Consider the following 9,206-nt stretch of genomic DNA (forward strand, 5'->3'; position numbering starts at 1 on the left):
AGAAGAAACAAAAACAACAAAGGAAACTTTCAGAGTCTATGCTTCATAGCACAAACAGGTATAAGACATATTACTACTGAGAGGTTTATAAGGCAATCATCACAGGTGCGTGTGTGTGTTTTGGAAAGAAAGCAAAATAAGTTGAATACAAAATACCCAGTGTACTTTGCATAGTATCAATGATGCATCATTTGGAAGAGCAGTTGTTAACACTGCTTTAACTGTGCTGATATTTTGTTTTACAGTTCTATAAATGTCACTAACATGCAGAACACGAATTAGATCCAAGTATGTGTGGGATATACAAGGGCGAAGTGTTATGTGATTATTTGTTCTGCACAGAGATGTGATTTTTGGTACATAATAATGATTGTACAAGCCAGATATAGATTGGGGAAGTTCATTTAGGTCAATGCCAACAAATTTCAATTATGTGTGTGGCAACACAGCATGTTGCTGCACCAATAAAACTAATTGCACCTGCATATCAATCAGTACACATACTCATTCTTGGAGAACTCTTGCTAATGAACACCATACTTCCTATGTAGATTCAGTAAAATGAAAGAAACATGAAGCTTTGTGAACTTAATTATTAGGATCGCTGTGTGTATGATGTTTGAATACTTTAAGGAGAAGGTGGTGGTTGGTGGTTTAATCGCTAAGTCATGTCCGACTCTTGCGACCCCATGAACTATAGCCCTCGAGGTTTCTCTGTCTATGGGATTCTCCAGGCAAGAATACTGGAGTGGGTTGTCATTTCCTTCTCCAGGGGATCTTCTCCAGGAATTGAACCCAGGTCTCCTGCATTGCAGGCAGACTCTTTACCACTGAGCTACAAAGGAAGCCGCCAAGGAGACAGTTGGGCAGTGAATATAAGCAGTTTACTGACTGTTAAAGGGAAAGATACATCTATTTTTGAACTAAGGAATAAGACACAAACACTTCATAATGACACTGATATTGCTCACAACTATTTCAAGTGGCTTTCTCAAACGTTCTACCTTGAATAACCTGCACTTATCACTTAAACGTAAAAAATTTACACATTTTAATGTTGAGAATTATTTGAAAAAATTACAAGGATTTCTTACAAAGATGGAACTGTTATTGTACTTGTAGGTCATTTGCTTCAAGTTACACATTTCCCCAACCCGTCATGATTTTCTCACTCATTGAAGAAGTTGATACCATATTATAAAGCTTTTTTAAAAACTGTGGTTTTAAAAACTCAGAATTTACCACCCTAACCAATTTTAAGTGACCAATTCAATAGTGTAAACTATATTCACATTTTTGTACAACAGATTTCCAGAATTTTTTCATCTTGCAAAACTGAAATTCTATATCCATTGAACACCTTCCCTGTTTCCTCCTCCTTTCTGCCACTTTCTAATCAGGTTGACTGCTTTAGGTACCTCATATATGTGGACTCAAATAGCATTCACATTGTGAGACTGGCTTATTTCCTTGAGCATAATGTACTCAAAGTTCATCTATGTTACATATAACAGGAGCTCCTTCTTATTCAAGAATGAATAATATCCCTTTATACATATATACCACATTTTGTTTATTCACTAATTCATCAATGAACATTTGCGTTGCTTCTATTCCTTGACTATTGTGATCAATACTGCATTAAACATGGTTGTGCAAATATCTTTGAGATACCGCTTTCTTTATCTATCCCATTAGATAAATTAATGGGATAGACAATTCTTGGCTACCTATCCCAGTAGATAGCCATTGGATAAGGCAGAATCACTGAATCATATGGTAAATGTATTTTTAACTTTTTAACCTTTTGAAGAACTTTCATACTATTTTCCATACAGCCTTCACCATGTTACATTTCCACCAAGAGTGCACAAGGATTTCAAACTCTCCACATTCCCACCAAGACTTGATTTTCTAATGGCACCTTTTGATGATAGCCATCCTGATGGTTTCAAACTGGAAAAGGAGTACATCAAGGCTGTATGTTGTCATCTTGCTTATGTAACTTATATGCAGAGTATATCATGTGAAATATCAGGGTGGATGAAACACAAGCTGGAATCAAAATTGCAGGGAGAAGTATCAGTAACCTCAGATATGCAGATGACACCACCCTTATGGCAGAAAGTGAAGAAGAACTAAAGAGCCTCTTGATGAAGGTGAAAAAGGAGAGTAAAACACCTGGTTTAAACTCAACATTCAAAAAATGAAGATCTTGGCATCTGGTCCCATCACTTCATGGCAAATAGATGGGGAAACAATGGAAACAGTGACAAACTATATTTTGGGGCTCCAAAATCACTGCAGATGGTGACTGCAGCCATGAAATTAAAAAATGCTTGCTCCTTGGAAGAAAAGCTATGACCAACCTAGATAGCATATTAAAAAGCAGAGACATTACTTTGCCAACAAAGGTCCATCTAGTCAAAGCTATGGTTTTTCCAGTAGTCATGTATGGATGTGAGAGTTGGACTATAAAGAAAGCTGAGCACTGAAGAATTGATGCTTTTGAACTGTGGTGTTGGAGAAGACTCTTGAGAGTCACTTGGACTGCAAGGAGATCCAACCAGTCCATCCTAAAGGAAATCAGTCCTGAATATTCATTGGAAGAACTGACGCTGAAGCTGAAGCTCCAATACTTTGGCCACCTGATGCAAAGAACTGACTCATTGGGAAAGACCCTGATGCTGGGAAAGGTTGAAGGCAAGAGGAGAAGAGGACGACAGAGTATGAGATGTTTGGATGACATCACTGATTCGATGGCCATGAGACTGAGCAAGCTCCAGGAGTTGGTGATGGACAGGGAAGCCTAGGGTGCTGCAGTCCATGGGGTCACAAAGTCGGATACAACTGAGCAACTGAACTGAGCTGATCCTGATGGTTATGAGATAATAACTCATCATGGTTTTAATTTGTACTTCCCTAATGATTAGTGATATTGAGTATATTTTCTTGCCTTGACCATTTGTATATTTTCTCTGGAGAAACATCTATTCAAGTCCTTTGCTTGTACTTTAATTGGGTCCTTTGATTTTTTTGTTGTTGAGCTATAGGAATTCTTTATATATTCTGGATAATAATCCCTTATCACATATGTAATTTGCAAATATTTCCCCATTTTTTAGGCTGTCTTTTCATTATGTTGATTGCTTCCTTTAATGTGCCGAAGTTTTTAAGATTAATGTAGTTAGTTCTATTTGTTTACTTTTGCTGTCCATATTTTTGTTGTCATAAACAAAAACAAACACTGTCATATCCAATGTAATGAAGCATTTCTTCTATGTTTTCTTCTTGGAGTTTTATAGTTTCAATTCTTACATTTAGGTCTTTAATCTACTTGCTTAATTTTTGTGTAGGTAAGGACCTAACTTTACTCTTTTGCATGTGGATATCCAGTTTTCTCAACATCATCTGTTGAAGAGACTCATCTTTCCCCATGGTGTGGTCTTGGCAGGATTACCAAAGATCTTTTGATCATTTATGAGAGGGTTTTATTTTTAAACCACATTCAAATTCTATAAAAATTAAAATACAATTTACAGTGATAAATGCAACTTAAAAATGAGTTAGAAATCTGTTTGCACGTATTTTTCAACTTCTACTTTGATTGGGAAATGTTTGTTAGCCACACTGGAATTAGCTTACATGAGAAATCTCTCTGAAGTTTTGGACATACCTTCATTCTGAATATTCAGCACTATTTGACAGCCACTAAATAATTCTTTCCATTCTGAAAATTCATGATTGAAAGTATAGGACTTATTTAATACAAATAAAGACTAAGAATACAAACTTCCGAGTGTGATTCATAATCTGTGTACTACATAAACTATCTACAAATGAACTTGATACTAAAATTTTGGTGTAAAATTAGGAAAATTCTATCAATTATATTAAACAATGACCATTATTATTAACACATATTAAAATATTATTTATTCTAAGCATTGTTATTTATTTTATGCTGTCATAATTTTTATGCTTATTTTAAAATATTATTCAATATGTTCCATACAGCCATTAAATGAACTAAAACCACATTTTGAAAATCTCTATCTTGAATATATAAATATATACCCACAACATCACCATCCAGTAGAAACATAATATGTAATACATAAATATGCAAACCAAATAGAGTAATTTTAACTCTTCTAGTAGCCACATTAAAAAATAGAAAGTAACATGTAAAATTAATTTTAATAACATATTTAACTAAATGTGCCCCAAACATTATTATTTCAACATTAATTAAATATTTTAAAATACTGAGGTATTTTGCATCCCTTTTTTCTTTTTTTTTTTTTTTTTTTTTTTATTTTTATTAGTTGGAGGCTAATTACTTTACATCATTGCAGTGGTTTTTGTCATACATTGAAATGAATCAGCCATGGATTTACATGTATTCCCCATCCCAGTCCCCCCTCCCACCTCCCTCTCCACCCCATCCCTCTGGGTCCTCCCAGTGCACCAGGCCTGAGCACTTGTCTCATGCATCCAACCTGGGCTGGTGATCTGTTTCACCCTAGATATACATGTTTCGATGCTGTTCTCTTGAAACATCCCACCCCCGGGTTCTCCCATAGAGTCCACAAGTCTGTTCTATACATCTGAGTCTCTTTTTCTTTTTTTGCATATAGGGTTATCGTTACCATCTTTCTAAATTCCATATATATGTGTCAGTATACTGTAATGGTCTTTATCTTTCTGGCTTACTTCGCTCTGTATAATGGGCTCCAGTTTCACCCATCTCATTAGAACTGATTCAAATGAATTCTTTTTAATGGCTGAGTAATATTCCATGGTGTATATGTACCACAGCTTCCTCATCCATTCATCTGCTGATGGGCATCTAGGTTGCTTCCATGTCCTGGCAATTATAAACAGTGCTGCGATGAACATTGGGGTGCACGTGTCTCTTTCAGATCTGGTTTCCTTGGTGTATATGCCTAGAAGTGGTATTGCTGGGTCATATGGCAGTTCTATTTCCAGTTTTTTAAGAAATCTCCACACTGTTTTCCATAGCGGCTGTACTAGTTTGCATTCCCACCAACAGTGTAAGAGGGTTCCCTTTTCTCCACACCCTCTCCAGCATTTATTGCTTGTAGACTTTTGGATAGCAGCCATCCTGACTGGCGTGTAATGGTACCTCATTGTGGTTTTGATTTGCATTTCTCTGATAATGAGTGATGTTGAGCATCTTTTCATGTGTTTTTTAGCCATCCGTATGTCTTCCTTGGAGAAATGTCTCTTTAGTTCTTTGTCCCATTTTTTGATTGGGTCATTTATTTTTCTGGAGTTGAGCTGGAGGAGTTGCTTGTATATTTTTGAAATTAATCCTTTGTCTGTTGCTTCATTTGCTATTATTTTCTCCCAATCTGAGGGCTGTCTTTTCACCTTACTTATAGTTTCCTTTGTTGTACAAAAGCTTTTAAGTTTCATTAGGTCCCATTTGTTTATTTTTGCTTTTGTTTCTAAAATTCTGGGATGTGGGTCATAGAGGATCCTGCTGTGATTTATGTCGGAGAGTGTTTTGCCTATGTTCTCCTCTAGGAGTTTTATAGTTTCTGGCCTTACATTTAGATCTTTAATCCATTTTGAGTTTATTTTTGTGTATGGTGTTAGAAAGTGTTCTAGTTTCATTCTTTTACAGGTGGTTGACCAGTTTTCCCAGCACCACTTGTTAAAGAGGTTGTCTTTTTTCCATTGTATATCCTTGCCTCCTTTGTCGAAGATAAGGTGACCATAGGTTCGTGGATTAATCTCTGGGCTTTCTATTCTGTTCCACTGATCTATACTTCTGTCTTTGTGCCAGTACCATACTGTCTTGATGACTGTGGCTTTGTAGTATAGTCTGAAGTCAGGCAGATTGATTCCTCCAGTTCCATTCTTCTTTCTCAAGGTTACTTTGGCTATTCGAGGTTTCTTGTATTTCCATACAAATTGTGAGATTATTTGTTCTAGTTCTGTGAAAAATACCGTTGGTAGCTTGATAGGGATTGCATTGAATCTATAGATTGCTTTGGGTAGTATAGCCATTTTGACAATATTGATTCTTCCAATCCATGAACACGGTATGTTTCTCCATCTGTTTGTGTCCTCTTTGATTTCTTTCATCAGTGTTTTATAGTTTTCTATGTATAGGTCTTTTGTTTCTTTAGGTAGATATACTCCTAAGTATTTTATTCTTTTTGTTGCAATGGTGAATGGTATCGTTTCCTTAATTTCTCCTTCTGTTTTCTCATTGTTAGTGTATAGGAATGCAAGAGATTTCTGTGTGTTAATTTTATATCCTGCAACTTTACTGTATTCATTGATTAGCTCTAGTAATTTTCTGGTAGAGTCTTTAGGGTTTTCTATGTAGAGGATCATGTCATCTGCAAACAGAGAGAGTTTCACTTCTTCTTTTCCTATCTGGATTCCTTTTACTTCTTTTTCTGCCCTGATTGCTGTGGCCAACACTTCCAAAACTATGTTGAATAGTAGTGGTGAGAGTGGGCACCCTTGTCTTGTTCCTGATTTCAGGGGAAATGCTTTCAATTTTTCACCATTGAGGGTGATGCTTGCTATGGGTTTGTCATATATAGCTTTTATTATATTGAGGTATGTTCCTTCTATTCCTGCTTTCTGGAGAGTTTTAATCATAAATGGATGTTGAATTTTGTCAAAGGCTTTTTCTGCATCTATTGAGATAATCATATGGTTTTTATCTTTCAATTTGTTAATGTGGTGTATTACATTGATTGATTTGCGGATATTAAAGAATCCTTGCATTCCTGGGATAAAGCCCACTTGGTCATGGTGTATGATTTTTTTAATATGTTGTTGGATTCTGTTTGCTAGAATTTTGTTAAGGATTTTGCATCCCTTTTTTCATACTAAGCCTTCAAAGTCTGCTCCATATTGCACATTTATAGCACATAGTGTCTACCGTACTGAACTGGATCCTGAAACCTAATCCTTAACATCGCATTCTCTGATCTTAACCTATTCACGCAGTTTGTCCAATATTTTTCTACCATTAAATCAAAATTTAAACCCCAAGAGACTCTGTCCTTTGACACTCTCCTTCTCAGAGTTCAGCAATTCCCTCTGGCCTATGTTAGGGAAGCTCTCAGCTGACTTGCTCTCTAATCAGCGTGCCTCACCTGCCAGACCATGGGACAGTGCTGGATAAGTTTAAGCACCCATTTCTCTACTTCTTCTCCAGGACCCTGAGCACTACTGAAGGATGTGCAGAACCATGTTGATTAGCGCTATCTCCCATTGCCTCTTCCACCCTCAGATGGTGGGGGGCATAGGGGAAGTAAGGGGTTGGGGGCAGTCTTCGATGCTCCATTACAAATTACAAGCCCTGCATTCATTCTCAGTGGGATCTGCTTTCCAGCCCTTCAATAAACAGTTCAAACTGAGATCATGCTCCTAATGTCCCATACCCTTCCTTCCCCCTTGACCTTGGCAGATAGTCTAGTTCCCTACTTTAGAGAAAATATAGGTGCCTGAGCATGCATAGCCCTTACCTCTTCCAGGTACTTGCCTTCCACCCTAGCTTTCAACTCATCCTGAGTTTCCTCAATGACTTTGTGTAGAAAACAAGAGGACAGAGGACATTCATATGAAAGACTGATATAATTACTCAATTTCTTAGTGGGAAACTTTACTTCATTGTCCCCACTTTGGTACCAAATATGTGACTTTAAGCAAGTGTTTCTAGACCTCAATTTTCCGCTCATTAAAGGAAGACTGGATGAAATTTGGTCCATTGTATCTGTTGTCTCTTTTAGCTCCAGTGTTTTAAATTCCACAGCTTCAGCACAATATAAAGTGAGCTTTGAAGTGGTTGCACAGACAGAGGACGGGACAATGAGTATCTGTAAAACCAGGTGGCCTCCGTTCCTTTCTGACTCTGCAACCTCAGACCTGAACCTCTCCAAGATTCCATTTCCTCATCTGTAAAGTTGAGGTAATAGTAACCAACCACTTCACAGAACTGCTCGGAAAAATTAAAGGTGCGGCTCCAGGTAGGCAGGCCTCCCCCAGGACAGGGCCCATGCTGTTCATTGCTCAAGCACTGGCAGAGACCTCGTGGAGGTTAGTGCCCGTCTGCACACAGATGCACCCCTGCCCTGTTCTTGCAGATTACCTCTTCCAGACTCCTTTGCCAACTGGCTTTCTGGCATGCTTACCCAATCAGAGGCACTGGTAGAAAACTAATGGTAAAAGGAGGAGAGAAACACAGAATTTCTCCCTTTATTTCTAGGCTTCAGGCAGCATTTTACATGGTTCCAGCTCCCTACTAGACACCCCCTACCTTAATGGTCCTGGACTTTTCTTTTTTTTCCCCCAATTATTTTTATTAGTTGGATGCTAATTACTTTACAATATTGTAGTGGTTTTTGCCATACATTGACATGAATCAGCCATGGATTTACATGTGTTCCCCATCCTGAACCCCCCTCCCACCTCCCTCCCCATCCCATCCCTCTGTCTTTAGTTTGGGTTCTGTTAAGACCACCACTTGCATCCCTCCACCTCCCCTGAGGTTCCTCCCTTTGTTTAAAATATTTAGTAATTCCCAGCTTCTTCCCAAGTGGCGCAGTGGTAAAGAATCTGCCTGCCAATGCATGAAATGCAAAAAGACACAGGTTCGATTCCTTGGTCAAGAAGATACTCTGGATTAGGAAATAGCAACTCACTCCAGTATTCTTGCCTGGAAAATTCCATGGACCAAGGAGCCTGGCAGGCTACAGTCCATGGGGCCACAAAGAGTCAGACACGACTGAGTGACTGCGCACACACACACACACACACACACACACCCCTCCTGGTTGGTCCCCAGCCAGCACAACTGTGGTTAGTGTCAACTATAATTGAAGAAGAGGTGAGGATTTTAACACTGAGGTAATGTAAAGAGCCAGGTAAGCCACTGAAACCGATATTAGATTTCAATATTCTGATTTTTCATACTCTGTCGAATGTTCATTACACTAACTTCATGGCCTGAGGCTTAGTGTCAAAGTTTCTCAGAAAAGTACTGAGTTGGTAGAATGAGCAAAATTAACAGATATAAATTTTGGTGAGCCCAGTGTACCACAGCTGGTCCTAATAGCAAAGCCACAGGCTGGAAATTGTACACATGAGCCAGACCAACTGTACTTTATGATCCTAGGTCCAGTTTTCCCACAGCATATCCTCCCACAGCTAAT

The sequence above is a fragment of the Odocoileus virginianus genome, chromosome 19 (genome assembly GCF_023699985.2).
Source record: "Odocoileus virginianus isolate 20LAN1187 ecotype Illinois chromosome 19, Ovbor_1.2, whole genome shotgun sequence".
Taxonomy (NCBI): domain Eukaryota; kingdom Metazoa; phylum Chordata; class Mammalia; order Artiodactyla; family Cervidae; genus Odocoileus; species Odocoileus virginianus.